The sequence below is a fragment of the Apis florea genome, unplaced genomic scaffold, assembly GCF_048593485.1.
Source record: "Apis florea isolate Af1SG1 unplaced genomic scaffold, ASM4859348v1 contig_2350_pilon, whole genome shotgun sequence".
NCBI classification, from domain to species: Eukaryota; Metazoa; Arthropoda; class Insecta; order Hymenoptera; family Apidae; genus Apis; species Apis florea.
The window spans coordinates 4,403,055-4,425,247 of NW_028256565.1; the positions used below are offsets into that span (position 1 = coordinate 4,403,055).

At 43.7% G+C, this 22,193-nt stretch overlaps 2 long non-coding RNA genes across 2 annotated transcripts in view; one reads left to right on the top strand and one right to left on the bottom strand.

Moving 5' to 3' along the window:
* Window positions 1-22,193, bottom strand: part of LOC147658131 (uncharacterized) — a 211,672-nt gene that overhangs the window by 15,297 nt on the left and 174,182 nt on the right. The window lies entirely within an intron of this gene.
* On the top strand, window positions 13,945-20,771 carry LOC147658132 (uncharacterized). Its single transcript, XR_015291070.1, has 2 exons — window positions 13,945-14,328; window positions 19,897-20,771. It is a non-coding gene; the product is annotated as an uncharacterized LOC147658132 (long non-coding RNA).

Below are 22,193 nucleotides of genomic sequence, written 5' to 3' on the forward strand. Positions count from 1 at the left end.
GCTAATAGGTAGTTTCTTTTTTGCCAGGGCCGTGTCGCGGCCGAGGATGGGTGTCGCGCCGGAAGAGAATCAATTACGAGCTTTTAGTCTCGTTAGTTCGCGCGTCGAGGTGACACGGCGACGTGTCATCTTTCCTTTTAAAGATAGAAAGGCTATTAATAAACGTCACGCGTAGATAAAGTCGTCGGTGTCTAGCTAGAGATCAACCCCTTGTACATCCTCTCCTTCTCGTTAAAAATATTGTTCCTCGACCCCTTGTTCCTCGCCCATTTTCGACCCAACCCTTTCTTCACCAACTTGCCTCGTCTCCATCTTTCCTTTCTTCCGCAAAAAAAAAAAAAAAAAAGAAAAGAAAAGAAAAAAATTGGCGCTCGAAAATGATGGAAAATAAAACACGAGTGATCCTGTAAACAGAGCGAGGGGAAACACACATTTAAAACGGTTAATCACGCGCGAAACGAGAGAGCAGATAAGTGAACGCTTAGCAGGGGATGCTGGTTAAAATAAATAAATTAATCCTGCGAAACGAAAATATCTGTTTCGAAACGAGGGATTAACGATCTCTTTCCGCCAGGAAAGAGAAAAGGGACTCGTGAAAATCGCGAGGGAGAGGGAGAAAGGAGGGAGACGTGATCCAGCGTCTCGTGGAAGATGATGCACGAGCTCGCGGGGATGACAGCCGCATCCGGAGAAACGCATTTTCCCCGGGGTTTATTTAACCAGTGGCAGACGGTATATAGAGCGTCGCCACTGTTTCTCTACGGCTAATGCGTCTTACCCTGTTCCTCCCCTGTTTCGATTCACATTCAACCGACGTTCCGACAGTACTCTCTCATCGAAACTCTCTCCGTTATTAAACTTCTTGCGCTCCTTTTAAACGTAATAACAATTCTCCCCGTTTCACCTTGGAAATTAATTAATTCCTCGACCCCGTGTTCCTCGAAATCGACCAATCCTCGAACAATATCGAGCGATTGTAACGCGATTCGTTCGCACTCACGTTCTTATCCGAAGTACGCTCCCTTTTAACGTAAGAATTCTTGTTTCTTTCACGTTGGAATTAATTCGTAGCCCATCCTCGAACAATATCGAGCGATTGTAACGTGATTCGATCGACCTCGCATTGATATTTTGAAACACACTCCTTTTTAACGTAAGAATTCCGTTACCTTCACGTTGGAATTAATTCGTAGCCCATCCTCGAACAACATCCTACGAAACATGGAGCGTTGTAACACGATTCGATCGACGTCGCACCCATCTCCATTAGCCGCCTCGCACAACATCCGCATCGCACACCTCCCCCTCCCCATAAATCTTCCATCCTTCGACGATTTTCCTCGCGAAGCCGAGGAGGATCGCGTGGCGACTTAATCGCGAGGCGAGGCCTCCCTCGTTTATTCCCGGCCTATAACTCGCGGGTTAAACGTTCCGTGGATCGCGTCGTTGGTCGCAAACCTCGTCTCTCCGCCGATTCGTTCGATTAAGCGGCGGATGCAGGGCGTCTGTGTTTCCGCGGCACGATCAAAGGCGGGGGCCGAGGCCGACCCGTTTTCGGGTTTTTCGGGGGTTCCCAGAGGAGAGCGGGTGCACGTGTTTAATAAGGCCGGGGACAAATTGACGCGAGTAAATCAAACGGCGGTGTAATTCGTTTCTCGGTATATATACGAGAGCGTTGGGGAGGAGGAGTCGCGGTTGGGGCACAGTGACCTGTTTGTTCGGGCGATGGGGCGAGGGAGGGAGGAATATTTAAAGCTTGACAAATGCGGGCCTTTAATAACCGCGGAGACGGTTACCAGAGGCGGGTCGGGTATATAATCTTTCACGATTCTGACGGTTCCTGTTAAACACTCGACGACACCGCTCGCTTTTTTTCTTTTTTTTCTTTTTTCTTTTCCCGGATGCTGCGACTGGAAGCGCAGCTATCCGAGCAGCTTGCTTCTCGAGACAAGTTGGATTATGGATAGATTTGGAATTATATTTTCTATTTCGTATTTTTCGATGTGGAAGAGGGATCGTGAAAAAAGGAATTTAAATTAAATATCCTTCGATCGAAGCGATGAAAAGAAGTGAGATTATGAAATATTTGCGTAGAATCATATTTTCTACTTCTTTTTCCAGTGCGATCGTGCAAAAAGAAACTTAAATTAATATCCATCGACGTGTTTCCACGACGATCATCGGCCATCGATCCAAAGAAGCGACTAAAGAAAAATATTTCACGAGTAATAAAAATCGAAACTGTGGACGAGGAAGGAGCAGCAGGAAACAGGATTTCCTTCCCCCTCCCCTCTTTTTTTTCGTTATCGAACGCTTAATTGCCGGTTGGAGGAACTCCTTTGAACGGTTGCAGGTTCAGGTGTTGTCGCGCGCCTGCTCGGCGCGCGTCGGCGAGAGCATCCCTTTCATACAATTCGTCACGTTCCGGTTTATTACGATTCAATCTCGAGGAAATGACGCTACTCTCTCGCGAATCCACGAAATGAACGCGCGCTTCGTTTCGATCGCGTTTAATCGGATGGAGGAACGAAAATTTGTTGGTCGCGTCGAGGAAGGATGCATCACCAAGAGTTGCGGAGAAGGTTGTTGAGAAGAAGAAATTTTGGAAAGGATTTTATCGATACGGAAATTGAGAATGGATTGAATCTTAGAATCCTGTTTCCATTATGGAAAATGGAAACCTCTCTTGTTCCCTTTCAACGAGAATATTCCTCTGTTATACGGGACTTTATCACGAATGCACGATTCGATTATTTTAACTTTAATACATTTTTAGCGGAGCTTTTGCCGCTCCTTTCGTCGGTTTGAACCGATTCGTGAAAGTTAATAACTTTCAGTTATTACGAAATGTTTCAAAGATTTTCTTTCCCAGGATATTACGCGGACGGTAAAAATGGTTGTGATGCGGAAAGGGGATACAAGAAGGATCGCATGTTCGAGACGAAAAAGGGAGCACGGGTTGTTTGGCAAAGGGAAATCGGTCTTTAAAGGTGTCGAAACGGTTGGAAATACGGGAATAAATAATCTGCGAAACGAGACGAGCTCCTTTCGAACACGAAGACAACCGGAAACCCGCTTGTACGCTCTATTTCTCTGCGTAATGACGCGTCGACGAGAAATATCCTCGATGACGTTTAGCTTCCTCGAAATGCGACCAATTCTTTCCACAGAAAATTTCTAATAACAAAAATATTCGGAATATTTTTCTCGAAAATGGAAATTCATCGATTCATCGATGTATCCAGCTTATCGTCTGTTTTCCAAACTAACGCATCAACTACACGAACTTCGTTGGTAACGATCGATCGAAGCGTCGTTAAAGATGAATCGCGCGAAAAGTTGAACAACAACGTCGATATGAATATTTCGCCCGTGCACTTTGCAAGAATCGAATCGTTCGCGCGAATATTCATCACGACTTTACAATTTACAAAAGAAGAAAGCATCGAAACGAAACCGTCCTCCTCTCGCGAGATGATTCTCTTCGAAAAAAAAGTTGGATCGAACGGGATCTCTCGCATCGACGAGAGGGATTTCGAGAAACGAAACTCCTGCTCCCGCGCGAGATCGATGCTTGGATGTTCCCGGCAACGAAAACAACGGCCGAAATTTACTATTCGCCGAGGTTAAACCTTGATCGAGTCGTATCTCGTCTCAGGATTTGCCCGTTCGTTCGTTCGTAGTCCCGTTGTAACTCGAAACGTGGGTGTCGTGGCGCGCTAGCCAGGGAACCGCCACGTCCCGCCCCGGTTTCGTGCTGCAATTTACTGCTGATGGCAGGTAATTCCGACGGCTGATAATCGCGCCACCAGCATCCGGCCACCGACTGATCCGCACAATAAATACGGATACCCGGTCGGTCGGTGATTAATGGTTGGCGGGGGAGAGGGATGGTGTACACTTGCTTACGAATTCTCGAATTTTGTTACCCGGTTGCTTCGTTCGAATCTTCGGCAGCGTCTCGACAGATTATTTGGAAATCTGTCGAGGATCGTGTTATTGAATTTTCGTTATGCTCCCTTCCGGAAAATAAGGTAAATATTAATTATGACGGAAGGGATTCAGAGACGAAGTTAATAAATTTCGTGGTAATCACTAAACTAAGAGTTTTCCATTCTAAGAATTTAGGAAATTTAGTTACTTTAGTTCTCTCTTCGTTGAAATAACAATTATACTATATCGAGTTATGTAAATGTGCTATGTTTCGAAAAAAACAGTAGTATTTGTGCATCCTTTCTTTCGATCCAGAAAGTAAGGTAATCGCGTGTTTTGCGAAATGAATTATTTAGAGGCGAGGAATTGGATTTTCGTTCTCCACGATGAACAGTATACGAAGCTTCTCCGCCATATTTCGAAAAGGAAAAAGAGAAAAGAGGAGTCGAGAAGCGAAATTAAAAGATCGAAGATGAAGTTGGAGAATTAACGCGGCCCGAATTCAGAGGGGGTGGATGATCCTCGACCATCTTTAGGGTTATCGAAGTGGTCTCGAGCAGGATCGGGCGCGTTGATTGGACTCGATCAAACGACTTCTCGAGACTCGGCGTCTCGATCATTCTCGTATCCACGTACAGTCGGGTACGCAAGTAGTTCCTTCCATCGGATCGCCCGCACCTAACCCATCTAAACAAAGAACAATTCATTCTTCGATCGATCACGACTCGAACGTCGATCATTTTCAAAATTCCCGCGCCAATCCCAAATTGAGGATCATGCTCGAATGAATTGCAGCCGGTGAAAATTTCGCGAAATCAATTTACCGAAACATCGGGCCGCCCGTCGGATAGATAAAATACTCGACCACCGGCTATCTCCCGGGAAATTTAGAACCTCGCGATCTACCCCCGCCCCCATTTTTCCAACGCGTTGAAAAACGGCGCGGAATCGAGCATCCCTGTCACGGACATTGAACTTGGCCGGGTCGAATCGACTGTACCCCGATACGCGTAACCGCAGGTGCGACGCTCAGACAGTTTTGGAGCACCTACTGTGCGGAGGGTAGGCAAGAGTGGAGGGTAGGCAGGCGACCCCCAGACGCGCAGTCTGCCGCTCTCGACGCGGAGGCGTGTTGGGTGAATAACGAAGTTCGAGAGAAAAGAGAGGAAAGGAAAGGAAAGGAGAGAGAGCGGGAGTTTTCGCTGGGAAACGATCGTTTCGCGAGTCTCTCTCTCTCTTTTTTTTTCTTTTGGAGGATTAACGCGAGATTTCGAATTCGTTGAAGTTAAAGTTATGGAAATTTTATTAAAAATTTTTTCGGGAGGAGGAGAGATTTGGAAAATCTCGTTGGACAGATGTAACGTATTTTAAATTTTTACACTAGTTGTAAAGAAATGGAAGGAGACATAGACTCGAAAGATGAATCGTTTTTTTTTTGCGAATCCTAATATATATTCGACTACTTTGGATACAATTGAAACAAGAACCTTACCTTTGGTAGCAGAACGAAGCGAAGAGGGATGGAGGAAGGCGTCGCAGGTGCAGTCTCCGGGAAGCAAGGACGAGAGAGAGAGGGAGTGGGTTAAGCTCGGCGAGGGGGTAAGCGTAGTCTCGTTAAAAATACACGCGTGACAAGGTCCTTTACACGCGGTGCAACATCGGTCGCGTGCTGGAAAGAGAGAGAGAGAGAGAGGTTGCTTTACGGCCGAGCACTCGTTAGTAATTGAATACTTGGAGGAAACGAGGAGCGGCCGGCATTGTTGCTCGTGGCTTTGCTTCCGTCTCGCGCCGCTCGACGCGTCGCCACTTTTATCTGCTCGACACGACCGAGGACACGCGTGACGAATTTAGGAATGGTCGAAATCTCGAAACTTTGCTTCTTCCATTTACAGTTACATTCCAAGTCGAACGTAGAAGTCGAACACGTATGCTTATTTCTTTTGTTCGTTCGAACCAGTTGTCCAGCGAATTATTCAATTTATGGAGAAACGGAAGGAGGAGAAAATAATACAATTGTTGTTGTTGATCGATTTTTGTATATGATAGAAATAATAGAAATAATTTTATACGATAATATCAGAAAGCGGTGGAGATTAAAATTCAAAAGGAATTTTTATTATTAATCCCTTAGGAAAGTTTCGCGTTTCGGGGAAACATTAGGCTCGGTTTCGTAGCGTGGAAATTCGATAAGGGGAGGGCCGGCCAATAATTCTGCGGCGATGCTTTTGCGCAGACTTCCGCCGAGTCGCGATATATCAGTCCGGGCCGAGGCAAACCGGAACCGGAAACCGTCAATCATAGGACTAAGTTAACGCCGAGTCCGTTCTACTCGCCCAGAGAACCGCCGCCCTATATCGTAACGCCAACTATTTTATGGACACTCTCTCTCCCCTTCCCCTGCCCCTACCTGGTACTCCTCCTTCCGTCTCGATTCTCCTTTTCGTTCGTGAATATACACACACACACACACGAAGCTGGGCATCGTCATCCCCTTGAAATATACTTTCGAGCGTGGAACATCGATTTTTTCATAAATAACCATCCCCTACCGGTAAATCTCTCAATCCGGCCAATACTCATCCCTAAACTGCGCGTGTCTGGTTAATTCCGTCTGGATACTCGGATAAGCCTCGATGTGGAAATATTTTTTTTCAAATATTTTCCTTCTTTTTTTTTCTCTCTCTCCCCTTCCATTTTAACGGTTCGTTATACGGTTTGTTTCGGCGTGTATCGAAGTATCGTTGCATCGGTGGATATGGTTGGAAAATGTTGGGAAAGGTGTATTCTTTCGCGAGAGGTGGATGGTCGAGAAGACCAGCGTGGATGGAAAAGCGAGCGTGGTGTTGAGCCATTACAGGGATTGCTCTTTTTTTTTTTTTTTTTTTGCGATCAAGAATAAAAATTAGGATAAATCAAATTTTCGAGGAATCCTGGTGGGTATTATAATCGAATAATGAATTGTTGAAATAATTTTATTCTTAACTTCAGCTGTTAAATTTAACCTGATAAAAGATAACATCGTTATTGTTCCTCGATAAGATCTTCAACGAATTAAACATAATTTAACAATTATATAACAATTTAGCTTCGTATAAAACGCGTATATTCAAGAGCGAGAAACACAGTTGAAAAAAAGGATACATATATATATATATATATTCTTCGCAATAAATACATTGAAACGAACAAATATATTATATTCTATGCACAATGAAGAAAAACGAAGCTTAATCCTTTCACTCGTTAAGAGCACGTAATATTCATTGCTAGCTATTATAATCGATCCGCTCTCTTAGCCACAATTGTCTGCTGTTATTCGACGAACGATATAAACTAACTTAACTTCCCGTCCGTTAAAAATTTTACCCACCCACAATGTCATTGTTGTAAAAAACGATGAAATAAAAAATAATATCCTAAATCATCGTTATCGATAAAATCCTTTTAAACCAAATTAAACGTAACAATTTCCCTTCATACGAAACACGCAAGCATTCACGAAAGCGTTCACAATTGAAAGAAAAGAAACGACACTTTCTCTCACATCTACAATTTCAATATCAATCGTTGCGCATCGTTTCCACGCGCAAGTATTCTATGCACGACGAGAAGAAGAAGAGGGAGGAGGAAGAGGAGGAGGAGGAGGAGGAGGGATATATCGATAAAAAGATAGGACGACGGAGGAGAATGAAGATAAAGGGGTATCGATTACGAGAGGGTATTGGACAGAAATTGAAGGAGCTGGCCCGTGGGAGGAGGTTGGCCGATGTATCGAGGAACGTGGATTGAATAATTGCGCCGGTGGGCTCGGCTTTTCCCTCGCGGGGAAAACGTTGAAAACGGGTCGTGCCATTCCTCCCCCCTTCCTCCTCCTCGCTCATAAAGGTCGAAATTTTACGGGCCGTAAAACGGCCCCGGTCATTAGCGAAATCGGCGATGGCTTACGGTCCCCTAGCTTTTACGGCCCGCCCGCGAAAATAAAAGCAACGGCGCCCCTCCTCGAATAGAAATTGTGCGAAGAGGGGGCGGGGGGGGGGCGGGTGGAAAAAGGAGAGAAAAAGGAGCGCGCGAAAGGGGAGGAAGCTGTTATATATCTGTCGATACCGTTTGTCGAAGAATCCGTGGAGACGCGTACGTTTATAACTCGTCTCGTCTATTCTTACGAGAACGGAGTAGTTTGCCGGTGACGGTTGTTCGATTTTTATCTCGGATACCGTGTTACTGTATTATTTACGCGTGTGACGAAGTTAGTTTCTGAAAGGAGAAATACATTTATTATTATGTTCGAGCTTAGAAACAGAAACAGAACGTGAGGTGTATTAAAAAAGGTACCTTGTTGTTGTTGGAGTGTCGAAAAATCGAGACTCGAAATTTCCAGTTTCTTCTTCAGCGGTAATAATAAATTCGAAGAGATGTTCGACGAAGAGAGAGAGAGAGAAAGAGAGAGAGAGAGTCTATATCCAGGAATGAAAACTTCTTGAAAAACGGTGATCCCCCTGGATTCGATCCGGCGAAGGATATTCAATCCTCGGATACCTTCTCCCTCGCCAATCCCACTTTTGATGGAAACAAAATTGTGGCCGGCACAATATTCGTATTTAGGCCGCGTAAAGCGCTAGCGTTTCCCAAACGTTCCAACGGTCGAAATATTGCCCCCCACTCTTCCCCTCCCCTTCCCTCCCCCTCTTCTTTGCGTATTTGAGTGCAGTGAAATCGCAATAACGACGGTTTCCTCCTCTCTTCTTCTTTGTTTATTTCCCTTCTCTCTCTCTCTCTCTCTCTCTCTCTTCTTTATTTTTCGATCTTTCACAATGGGCACGTCCCGTCTCGTATTTTTTCCAGGTCGACACAACGAGTTACAACGTGGGCGCAGGTCGCGAGACAGTGGTTAAAGGCTGGGCCGGGCTCTAATTCTTCCGGGGCGGACGTTAACAGCCCTGAAAAGGATAAGCACGTAGCAACGTAGCGCTACGTGATGCAAGACAGGGAGCTGTCTGTATAATTCATGCAATCAATTGGCGAAACGAATACGATAACTTAGTCACGCCGCGCTGTTCGCTTTTACGACCGTTTCAGGGACACGTTTCCCTCTCGTTCGTCTTCGAAACGTTTCCTTCTTTCCAGGGGATGGACGATGGCGATCGGGCAAGTTAATCCGTTCAAGATAGGTAGAATATCGTTCGATGGGGGGCTTAATTGCTCGCGTGGAGATATTGACACAATTCGTGGCGGGTCACATTGTGATTAGATTGTCTTAATAATAAGATCGAGATAGAACTGTTCCTTGTAGATTGCTCCTAGATTAGAGATCTCTGATTGTGAGAAGAGGGAGGGTGGATATATTCTCGAGGGCGGTGATTCTCCGAGGCGAATTCGTTCGAAAGTAAATTTTTAGTCGGTCGAGAGCAAGAGATTATCGAAACATTCTTGCGAATTTCGATAACGCGGCACGCAACGATGATTCGTTCCAATTGTGACATTTGTCGAAAAATATTCCCCCTTTCCTTTCCCATTTTCTCGGAAAGAAAAAGAAAACAATCAACCGACCGACCAGAGACGCAATTTCAAGAATCCTTTCTACTTTACGCCTCCCCCTGTTTACCCAGGCAAGCTCCATCGTTCGTTTCGTGAAACCTCTGTTTCCTCGTCGAACAAACAAATAAGATCCACGCTTTCCCCCCCGTTTGGAAAACGATCTCGAAAGAGGGTGACTCGCGGACGAGGCGCGCGAATTGTCTAATTCCACGGAGGGGAGAAGAGAGAGGTGACTTTTAACTCTCGTTCGCCTCTTCCTCGTCACCGTAAAGTTTATGCCACGGCGCGTTGCGTAGAGTGGCAAAGGGTGAAAGGTGGCCGTTCCAGCCACCACGAGGGGAAGGGAGGAGGAGAAAGATCGCAGTGGTGGTACACGTGCAGGTGTTTCGAAGGTGGTACGCGAGGCACAATTTCACCCGGCCCTTTATGGACCATCACAGGCGACGATTAAAGCTTGAAAGGTGGCCCTTCCTTCTATATTGTTAACTATATTCCTGTCTCGAAAGAGGAGGAGTGGTGTAGCTGCGGTGGCGTGGAAAAATTAAAAGGAGATTCAAAGTGATTCAGGAATTAGTCGTTCCTTATTCGTTTATTTTCGATTTTATAACAGATAGATAATCTGATAGCTTTTCTATGCAAGATGAAATAAACGAAGAAAATTATATGTTTACCCAGGCAAAGAAAATACTTTGAAATTGGTAATTTGTTGTTTTAACGCCCATATCTATTTGTCTTTTTCGTCTCTTTCTTATTCGATGTTATATATCCTGTCTGGAGAAGGAAGAGGGAGGAAGGTGAATCTTTTTCACGATTAAATTTTATAATAGACAAATATCTTTTCAATGCGGGATAAGAGATAAAGAAAATTGTATAGTAAAAATTTCAAAGTATACAGCAAAGAGAATACTTTGGAATATAATTTGTTGTTTCAACGCCTGTTGTGAATGTTAACTATAGTTCCTCTTCAGAGGAGAGAGGGAAATGAACCTTTTTTCGATTTTATAATAGATAAATAATAATCTGATAACTTTCCTATGCGAGATGAGATTACAAAGAAGGTGAAGAAAATAGTTTTTGAATATAATCAATTGTTTTAATCGTCTGTTCTCGACTCGTCTTCTTTTCCTCTATCCTCCCCCTGTCCTCCACGAGAGTTTTTGAAATCGAGGTTTTCTCGCGCCGTTAATCAGCGCAATTTCGACGCGCGATTCCGTCGAAAACGAGTTCGACCGAGCATCGTTCCCCACGCGAGTTGGAAGGGAGAAAAAAAGGCAATCTCATTTGCATGAAAATATCCACGGCCGTTTCGAGCTCTCGTGAAATTTCCAGACACGGTGTACAACCCCCCTCCCTCCCCTGATCGAAAACAGGGGAATTCGAATTCGACTCGGTTTTGGTAACCAACGACACGTTACAACGATTTTCTTGAAACGTTATTATTACCGCTCGTACCGTGATCAGAAAATATTCGAAACGATTGTTTGAAATATATATTATAAATCGCTACAATCGTTCTTCCTAATTACGAAGGATAATGAATTAGACTTAAAAATTAATATCATGGAAATTATTTTCAGAAGTTTTATATTCTTCTTCGATATGTTAACCCGTACCAAGTATCTTAAAACTAAATTGTGAAATTATATTGTATTGTTAAAAAACACGATCGAAACACGATACAGACGACGTTGGACAACGTTTTCTCGTTCAAACGAAAAACTCGTATCTTAATAAGAAAGGTGATATTCTGTCGAGCTTATGATACACAAAATTAAACGTGACTCGATAAGATTGTTCTTCGCAACGTTCTTTCATTCGTTGGAGGTGGAGGGATGCTTTATAAAAAGGGCGAAAACGAATAATACAGAGCGGCGTTTTAATTAAATATCAATTTAGAAGCTCCCCCCTCCCAAGAAGAAGTTCAGAGTGGTTTAATTGATGAACGTTGATAGTCTCTAGACTAGTTTGCAGCGGGGAGGGGGTGTTGAAGCGATAGTTTCGAATATAGCAGCTGGCGGTAATTCGGTTGATGAAAAGACGATTCGGTTTATATATCTCGCGGATACACGCGATCCCCCTCCCGAATTAAACGTAATTTCACTCCCCGCCACCGCCCCGTCTCGCGTGCGTAAACAGCAGAAACTTTATCGTGTGCATCGAGACTCCACTCCGCTTTTCTACCTATTACACGCATTTACCCTTAAACGCGTATCCCCCTCGTGGAATTCCGCCGTTCAAGAGAAACTTCTTCCAGCAACGAGTAATATAAAAGAAGCCAAGGGACCTCAGCTGGGGGACCTCGAGTATAAGTATTTATTCGATGTGGGGGCGAAAGTTCGAAAAACGTGGTTTATAATTGAGAGGGAAGAGGAGGAGGACAAGGAGGAGGAGAAGGAGGAGGAGGAGGGAGAAGAAGAAGAAGAAGAAGAAGAAGCGTTCGACGAGTTGTCCAACTTTTCTAAACTGTGACCGAAGATCTCGGTTCTTGGAGAGAGGAGGGAGGGGTCAGTTTCGCTTGAAAGTTGACAGGCACGATCGGCTTTAAAAGTTTAGGCTGCGAAAGGCTGCGGGCACGAAATTCCACGAGAGCTCGAGGGTCATCGGTCGCGACCTAATAAACTCGTTCGTTTCATGGTTGAAACCGGTCGAAAGCTCGATGAACGACACTCGAGATCGAGTCAGCCGGAAAACGAGCTTTCAACGGCCCTGGTGTCGTTAGAAGGGAGGGAGGGAAAGAGAGAGAGAGAGAGAGAGGAGAGAAAGGGAGGGGGGGCAAAGAGAGAAAAAGAGAGAAAAAAAAATAGAAGAAAAAAGGGGAGTCGACCTGGATCGACGATCTAGGGAGAAAAAAGAAAAGGAAAAGGAAGGAAAGAAAAGAAAGAAAAAACGTCGCGATCTTCCTTTATCGTAAATCTTTCGTTCGAGACGTGCTCGAGTGGGCGTCTTGAGCGAGGCCGAATCACCGAGAGAACGGGGTCAATAATGTGAAAATGGCCGGGTTTGAAGGTGTTGGTTGTAAATTCGACGTGGAAGTCGCGAGTTGACGCCTTGTGTATATCGATTATCCGTTTAGCCGGCCACTGCAATGCACCAGTCGCTTTCTACCGCTCGAACCCTCTCGTCAATTTGCATCCCGCAATCTTGCTCCCCTTTGTTCCGTCGAACCTAAAGATCGTATCGATCTTTAAATTTCAGTAAAGAAATCGAATTGTGGAAATCGATCTTAAGAAGAAGAATACGCTTCTTTCTCTTCTCTTCTAAAACCGACAACCCTTGACAATTTGTTGCCAAACAACGGCAATCTCCAAACAAGCTCAAGTTGCTTGATGATGATGTCCTTTATGAATAGGACGAGAAACGATTATGCATTTGCATAAATTCCAAAGCGAAACAATTTCGCCAATATCGCTGCGAAGCGAGTGGAAAGTTCCCTATCTGGTCAGGCGGTGGCGGATTCATCCGAGCCGAGGATGTTCATCGGTTGGATCGCGCGTTATTGCAACCTGGTGAAGTTTCGGCCAGGTGAAGCTTCTCCAGCTGGCCGGAAATTGCGGATGCATTACCGTAGACAATTTGGAAGCAGTACCGCCCCGCAGCTGATTTCCAATCCTACCTCGTGGAAATTACCTCGCGGATCCACTTATCGCCGATCGAAGTAGAATGGACTCGATTTCGAACGTGAATTAAAGTTGATGGAAATGTACTGCGTATATTTATATGGTTATCGTATCGTGTCGAAATCGAAAAATTCTGTCGCCGGAGGAGATGAAGAAAGTATTGTGACCGAAGTTGAAGTCACTTTTTATTTCGTTTCGATATCTCGATCGGTTGCCGAGATATAGGGATTCAAAGTTTAAGATTGCGAATGGAGGGAGGGGGAAGAGGACTAGTGACCTATATTTTTTCCTGGAATCGCGTCTGTCACTTGTTGTTCGAAGTTTGGAATAGGTCAGTGAGAGGAGAGGGAGTGCGTACGAGAGGCGACGAATAAGCGACGAACGATAAACGATTAAAAATTACGTTTCTCTTTACACGACGATATCTCGAGAACCGGAAGTCGTATCGACACAAATCAAAAAGCGTATCAAAGAGGAAGGTTCCGCGAGTCCGACGATCCTCGATTCGTCGTTCGAAAATCGCCATCTTCGAAGTTACAGAGATTTAAAGTTTTTCTAATTTTTTAATAGCGTTCGATCGAGCGTTTCGAGGCAAAGAGCGTTTCGCGATACGTGTAGGAAAATATCGCTTGCACAGCGTTCTGTCGAAACTCATTTACGTATCAGTAAGCAGTTATCTATCTATATAAGAAGCCATCTCGCGAAAAAAAAGAAACTGGAAAATTGTCGATCGATTGGAAGCAAACAAGAATTTCATCGAACAAGAAACGATAGGATTTGGTTTGGGATAACAAATAAAAGGAGGGGGAAGAGAAAGGTGATGGAAAATGGAGGACCCGCTCGTGTTTGTTTCGCCAGAGGGGGGGAACAATAAATGGCCGCGCTTATAACGAGCGCGATACGGGCGAACATTGCGGCAGGTTGGAATCATAAATCTATGGGGGATTAGTAAATATGCCTAGCGGACGGTGCGTGCGCGATTCGAAGCAGGGGAAGGAGCGTTGCGTTGGAGTTTGTTGGAATTTAGCCGGCAAAAAGGCCGAGATTAAATCGGATGGGCCGGATCGACGATACGTGTCGCTTGAACGTGGCCACTGTTAAAAATGACATCGGAGACGGTTTATGGGCAGAAGGAGGATCCCCTTTATTTCAACTTGATGGGCAATTACGAGGCACAAGTGTCACGAGGATCGTTCGTTTCGACGTGTCGTTTCGTCAAGGGAAATTGGACGAATTTATTCGAGTAATTTATCCGAGAAAGAAACAGTTACGAGCGAACGGTAACTGTAAAACCTAAAATCTAAAACTTATCTATCCACGAGTTTGTAGACACGTTTTTTACCATTAGATCTACTTTTCTTTCTTTCTTTCTCATCAATCTTTCCACGTGCAAGTAGAAAAGTAGTTGAAGTTAAAAAGATTGAAACGAATTTTCAAATATAAATCGTAAGCCGCTTTGTCGCGAGCTTGCAAAGATTAAGTAGATGGCTATAGGGATGCAAATTAGCGGTGCCGCTACAAAAGAGAGATATTTCATCCTTCCCTCCTCCTAGTTTTTATATAATTAATATCCGACTATTAAATCATACAATTTTCCACATTACGCGCGATAATCCTTTTTCTCACCCAACCAATAAATGTTTTCGTTCCTTCGTTTTCAACCGATCGTTTAATCGGCGGACGCTCTCTTAGACCTCCGTCAAATTGAGTCTGTACAGATTCAGAGAGGAAAGGTGGGCAAACAATGAGGGGCGAGAGATCCACCAACGCTCCGCGTCAACTCTTCTCGGCCAGAGAAGACCGATATATGTATACACACACACACACACACACACAACAGTATATAAAGGCCACGTCGAGGGGCGGATGTATCCCACTTGCAAGGTCGTTTGCACAGGAAAACGTCGTAGTTGATGTTAATTCACGACGTCAACCCCCGGTGGATCATCAAGCCCATTAGTCGCGCAGCCTGGCGAACCTCCTGGCATGGAAATGGTCTGTTTACAGGATCACGGTTCACTGCGTTTAATTTAGCAGCCTCTCTCGCCCATCAAGAGAGAGAGAGAGAGAGAGAGAGAGAGAGAGAGCGCGAACGTTTCGAATGGGCGTCGCGCATTCCAATTCCATCCTCAAAGAGGAATACCGAAATACGGGCGCGATATTCCGGCTGATTACTCCTCCTCGAAAAGAAACCTCCTCCTCCTCCTCCTCCTCCTCTTCCCCCTCCTCCTTTTCATCGCCTCCCCACTGCGTGGAACAACTTTAACCGTCCGAAAATATATCTCACTCGTCGCATATTTTTCATAAGGAGAGGATTTCGATTCGATGAGAAATCTCGAATTTTCAATTTTCAATTCGTTTTCCCTTCGAAGGGAGGAGAAATTGGGAACGCGTGTTTTAAAAACCTTGAGATTAATTTTCACGGAAGAAAATCTTTATCTCCTTTTATTAAGATTTTATTAAGAAGTTTGAAGGGCGAAAGGAAGAGCTCGATTTTATTTCGTTCGTTCGATCGTTGAACGAGAGAAGGCTCTCTCTTTCTCGAGGATACGGGCGCAAATATTGCGAGGATAGGAGGCGCGAGATCACAAGGTACGGTAATAGCGAGGATGAAGAGGAAGGCTGGAAGGAGGACAGCCTTTGACTAGGCAAATGAGCACCAACCAGCCTCTCGTCACGGTCTCCGTCGAACAAAAGAAGAGAGGAATCGCCTGTCTGTGGGCGCAACCCTTACGACCGACTCGTCTCCTCTCTCTCAAAAGAGATTGAAAGACGCGTGGACGTGGCTGGACCTCGCTTCACTCTCGCTTTACTTCCGTGATCGTCGTCGTCTTCCACTTTAGCTATACGATCCGTTCATAACGGGATTCGACGCTTAAACGGTTCAACTGAAGTGTCCATCTTTTTCTAGTTCGAGAAGTTGCTTCGAATTTTCCCCCATTTTCGTGCGTGGAACATTAATAAATTATTTGCAGTTATTGTTGGTGATCAGATTAAAATTAAGAGGAGGGAAGATTTTTTTTTTTTGGAACTTTTGAGGGATATTATAAGATTTCGAAAGTTTATAATATCGTGTGAGAGACGTGGTACGTCGTTCGTTTATTAATTTTCTTGGCACTCGGATTTATTTTGCAGATATATTTTCTTGAAAAATATTAAAAAGATATTAATAACATCGTTAAAAAGAATATTAAACGTTGTCGATGACGGTGAAAAAGTGACTTTTTTTCGCAAAAAGTGGTTTTATAAAGTTGCATTACCGATATGCTTCGAAAAATATCGCACGATCGAGGATTATTAAATTTTTGTAAATTTTATCGAAACGTTAATAATAATAATTTTATCATGTATTAAACAAGATAAAATTAGTTGTACTTTATACATGGATTCGCATATCGAAAAACATACGTGATTCGAACAGCTTCGAACGCTCGATAAAAGCGTGAAATGGCTCGATATTCTTGATGTTTACGGCACGCGCTATTACGGAACTTAAATCAAGGGGATTAAGATACAAGGAGATCAGAGGAAAGTGAAATTCCAAGCTGCAGATTTTCCATTCTTCAATCCCGTTTGAGGGGAAGATCGATACGCAGTTATACTTCGGGAAGCGATATTAATGCAACCAGGCCTCGATAAGATCGAAACGATCCCGCGATGATGGAAACCGTAACTCGTCACATTATTGTTATTTCCTTTCGTGCCGGTGATTTTATCGATTTTATCGCGGCCGTGACGTTACTCTTAACCGAAACATTTACGATCCTCCTATGAGATCACAGATTTCCAGCGTTCTCGACTCTGCTCACTCAACGCCAATATCGTTTCCTCTCGGAATTTTCCGAACCTCGACAAAAATGGATCCATCGTTAACATCAACGATATTCATTAATATTTTTGGCCCTTCAACTCGCTGGATCTTATCGAGTGTTGCCTCTTTTGTCGCGAAGAAAAGGGAAGGAGCCACCAGTTTTACCACGATCGTGGAATTTCTAATTGGAAAGGCGAAGGCACGAGGTGTTTACGGCCTATCGTAACGAGCCACGGAACGAACGTTTAATAAAATGGAATCGTAAGGATTCCGACAAATGGGGGCCCCCCTTCGTAAGGTTAGGGGCCAACTAGATGAGCATTCGATCGGGGATGATCAAAGCGACATCGCCAAGGTATTTACGACTGCTCTCTCTCTCTCTCTCTCTCTCCCCATTCGTGACTTTGACACAACGCTTCCTCCCTAACGGATCCCAATTAACTTACAGCCGAACGCGTTAGCCTGGAAACGAGACGCTCCCCAAGTCTTCTTGTGGACTTTATAAGTGGCTGCCGCGATCGACACCTCGCCGTTCCTCTTTCATCGTATATAAGGAAATATAGTTTGGATAAATTTCGACAAAACTTGGAAGAGATATATATATATATATATATACGTATCGTTAATTTCACATAATTTTAAATTTCTTCGCTTCGATCTAAGTCGGAAAAGTTGAACAGAAAAGTAAGTATTCGAGTTCAAATTCATCCACGAATTATATACACTCGTATCGTAAACTAAAAATTCAAATTTCAACTTTGAATGCTATTTCGCCCGAATAGGAAAGAAATTCTACTTTTTAATTCTACTTCCACCACGTCACGGTATTCGTACTGCTTCTGGGGAGACGAGAACGCACGAGGAGCGGAAATTCCGGAAAACACGGTTAACGAGGTAGCGGCGATGGCGAACAATTTTTCGAAGAAAGATAGAATCGAGTGGTTAATTCCGATATTACTTCTTCTTCTTCTTCTTTTTTTTTTTAGATATAAAGAAGATAGATTATTAACGTTTCTTTAAATTGATCGCATCAATTTGATATTAGAGAGCTTGAAAACTCTCGAGCAAATATGGTGATCAATGATTTTTGGAATAATGGTTGATGCTTTTTCCTAGAGAATATCAATTAAAGAAACGGGTAAAGAAGTCTGACCAATGTCGGAATATAAAACCTTTCTTGAAACCGTTTCTTCGATTCCGTGCAAAGTATTTTTTCATCCACGGAATAATATAACGGATGAAAATCGAGTTTGTATGATCTGTGCGGTGAAGCAGCGTGGTATAGAGGGCCGATTTCCTTACGGAGGACGATCTCCAATTAGAGCAACTTCGCCACGGAGCGAATCACTAACGAGCTTTGACCGAGAAAACGAGGCCGTATCGATTCCATGGCGACTCGACGAGATTTACGACCGGTGCTCGCCTTTCAGACTCGGCCGCTGGAAACAACACATTGTCTTTCGATCCTTTCCACGCTTTCCCTTTCTTTTTCTCCTCGAGCAAATCGTTCTATGATCCTGCCTTTTTCCTTTCTTATTTCCATTACATATTCCATTGTATTTCGTTTTTCAGATTCGATGCTTGGAGACGAACGAACAGACGAATGTATCGTTGTGTATCGTGATTCTTTGAGCAAGAAGTTAGAAGTTAGGATCAATAAATATTGCAAAACGTGCGATTCTCATCTTCGAAGTATCAAATTGTAGCAACAATAAACGATATTGTTAGGTGTCTAGAGTCATCAATTGTTATATATTCGAGGGGATACTCGATTCAAAAACATTAAAGATAGGAAGACTGTGTTTTTAAAGAGACGAACATTCGAAGAAACTCTTCTCCCTTAATATCGTAACAAAACGTAAATATTGTCTCTCCAAAACTTGCAATCCTTGCAATCGAGGAAATTAAGTATCTACGAATCTTCTCAAATTTATCTATTCTTCTCTCCAGTCGTGCAAAAATTGGTTAAAAAACACGGAGGGACAGGAACCAGTAGCTAGATGAATCGGGCGACTTTTGCATTTTCGTGGTAGCACGATACGATTTCACGATCGTACGAGTCTTCCAGCTGTCGAGAGAAAAAGCTCGTCTCTTGAAAACGGCGTGGCTCTCGTACGGATTCCGGATTCGACGCGCGGCTTCTTCGACGCGGCCGATAAGTCCTGTAATATAAGATATTAACGGCGTTGATGCGAGTCTGGAGCGTGACTTTAAGTCTTTGCCCCGACGTCCTTCTTCGTTCCCCTCCTCCGCGAGGAGGGCCCGTTGTCTCGCAAGAAGGAGAGAGGAAGGAGAACGCCGCGTGCGTCGAGGCAGGCGATGCGTGGTCTCTCCCTGGCTCAGGGAGAGAGCCAGGGAGATAATAACTTCATACGAAGCGCTGGTGGTCCGTGGCGCGCAGAGAAATCGACGTGGGCAAAGGCGGGGAACAAAGAGCCCCCCTCTCTTTCTCTCTCTCTCTCTTTCGTTTCGCGTTGGCCGTGATCGCGGGAAACCTGATTGCGACCTTGTAATTAGCGATTTTATGACTCCGAGGCAATTGCTTTATACCGTCTTAAAGACCTTGCCTTGTGAATCGCGTTTCCCTGCGAAATTAATTAAACCGAGTTGAGCTCTAGCTCTCTTTGGAGAATTTTTTTTTTTTTCTTTTCAATCGGTGCTCGATACCGGTATGGAAGGGGAAAATTAAGAAAACGCGCAACAGAGTAATGGAATAATAATAATCGTTTAGTTTCTTATATCCTTATTGTCCCTCGTGAAAATCGGCGATGCGTTTGCTTTCTTGCGGAAAGCTTCCTTTCGGTGGGCCACGTGTCAAGGATTCTCACCCTTTATCTCTGCGAAGCAACCGTCCCCAAGAGTCGATCAAAGGTCCACTCGACATTTCTCGATACTCTCGCCCCTCCCCCTCTCTTCTTCTTCCTCCTCCCCTTCCCTTCTCGAAACCTCTTCGCCCAACTTTCTCCAACTCATCGTGGAAATCTCTCTCTCTCTCCACAGAATACAAGAGTGTTGAAACATCTTCCACTTGTTCTCGAAGGAAAAGAAAAGAGAAAAGGAGAAACACATATTTCCTTCTTTCAAACGATCTCGATCGAACGAGATTTTCGAAAGATGAAAAAATTATCGAAGGGATTTCGATATTGTTCTATTCGGATCGAGGGAAAAACGATACGGTAGATCGGTGACGTGGGTGAGCACGCGTGCACCTCGACTCGGGCATGCGCAGTCGGAGGAGGCATGCAGCGATCGTGTAACAAGATATTGCGAGAGCAAAGGCACGAGAGGCCGACGGGCATAACCGTCGAGAACGAGGCTGGTGGTCCTTGCCGATTCCACGAGTCGCTCCCCCTGTGCACGTGGAAACCTCGTCGTCGTCTGTCATCCACGAAAGGTGAACGGATTGGCGGACGCTCTTTCTGTATCATACTCGTTCTGTATTGTAATTAAGCTAAGCTGGGAGAGGAGGATTGAACGGGGATGTGAAATTATTTATTTCGATTATTTATTTAACGGAATTTTTAGTTTAGTTATTCCAATTATATTGTTCTTATATTGTTAATTATTTAATTATGATTTTATTCTAATTTTTAAATTATCGAGAAGGAATTAAATTGCCACAAATATATATATATATATAGGCATTCTAAACTTTGGATCAGAAAAAATTTGTTAAAACTCTGCATCGCGTGTTAAATGTAATTATAATAATTTAACATCGATAAAAATCATTTGTTTGCAAAGAATACACATAGCCATCCTAAACTTTGAACATGAATTTTCAATAATTTTCGACTCGTTACGATTAAATATGCTTGTATTTTAAGAATTTCAAGTTTGATAATAAAAAAATCAATTTGCTTCTAATGCAAAAATACACGTGGCCATCCTTTGCATTAGATTTTGTATTTTCTGAAATTAATACATCATTACTTACGGGCCTTCGAAGAATTTCAAATTAATAAAAATTCATATACGATATAATTTAATTTCGGGTCGATAAAAATCATTTAATCCAATCATTCTATTTCTGTCGTGTGCCCACTACCAATCCTGCCCAAGACCACCGCTCTCCTCCTCTCCTCCCATATCCCTCTAAACATCTTGCTCACGATTCCTCCTCCTCGATCATCCTCCTCCAAATACGCGAACACGGTAGCCCTCGTCTCGTATTTCGACACGAAACATGCAGAACAAGGAATCTATCGCGTGGGGGGCTCGCGTGAGAACCTCTGCAACGGTCGAAGAGGATGCGGCAGGTCGTCGTGGCGGATGGATGGAGCGAGCGGACTCGGGTCGGTTCGAAGCGAGGCGAAGGGTATTATTAGGACCGGGGCCGAGCGTAATGACTTAATACTACGAGGCTGCCCTATGCTGGAAACCGTCTGCCTATGCTCCTCCGTTTCTCGAGCCTCTTCGAGCTAACTCCTATCCACACGCGTTTCTTTCCACTATTGCACTATCCGGTGGGGATGTAATAAAGTATGCTGAATATTAAGTTTCGAGCAAGGATGAAACGGTAGCCGAGCCGAGGGGGTCGTGAATATCGGGGTCAGGAATTTAATAATATGCCGATCGAGAAGGTACGAAGTCGGTTGGCTCGCGTGGCTCGACTTGGCTGCACGAGAGACAGCATAGTGGAGAGCGCAGGTCGAGTTTCGAGTCGAGTCGAGCGTATTGAGGGAGAGATTGAAATGATTGAAGAAATATTTTTGATTTCGAAAATTTTGATTTTAAAGTTTTTATCTACGTAGAAATTAATTTTTAAAGTTATCGATATTTTTCAATTTCATTCCGTTCTTGCAAAGTTATTATTGAAAAAAATTTCACCTCCTTATAAAAATATATATCTAAATAAAGAAGAAATTGCGAAATTTTATTAAAAATTACACGATCCTTCGTTAATATTTCACGAAGCGATAAAAAAAGTGTTTGAACGCTTCCCTGATTCGCTGTAATATTCAATGTAATGATATGTAGTAGATAACTACGTATGTCATAAAAAAAGAACGATTAACTTAACGAATTCGTTCGTTGCATTTTACATTATTTCCTTTTATCATATCAAATTAATACGATCTCGAAATACGTTTCTCTTTGAACGCCGTTAACCTTTCGGAAATATATCGAAAAGTAAACACAAGCGCGTCGACTTCGTACGCGTGTCAACGTAAACAAAACCGGTGGATTTTTCGTCTTTCGTGTTCGACGCTTGGAAGTGGAAAGACGCGTGTTCGAAAGACTCGTGCGCGAATATTATCGAAATTATCGAAAGCTCGATCGAGAAAAAGTGGCCA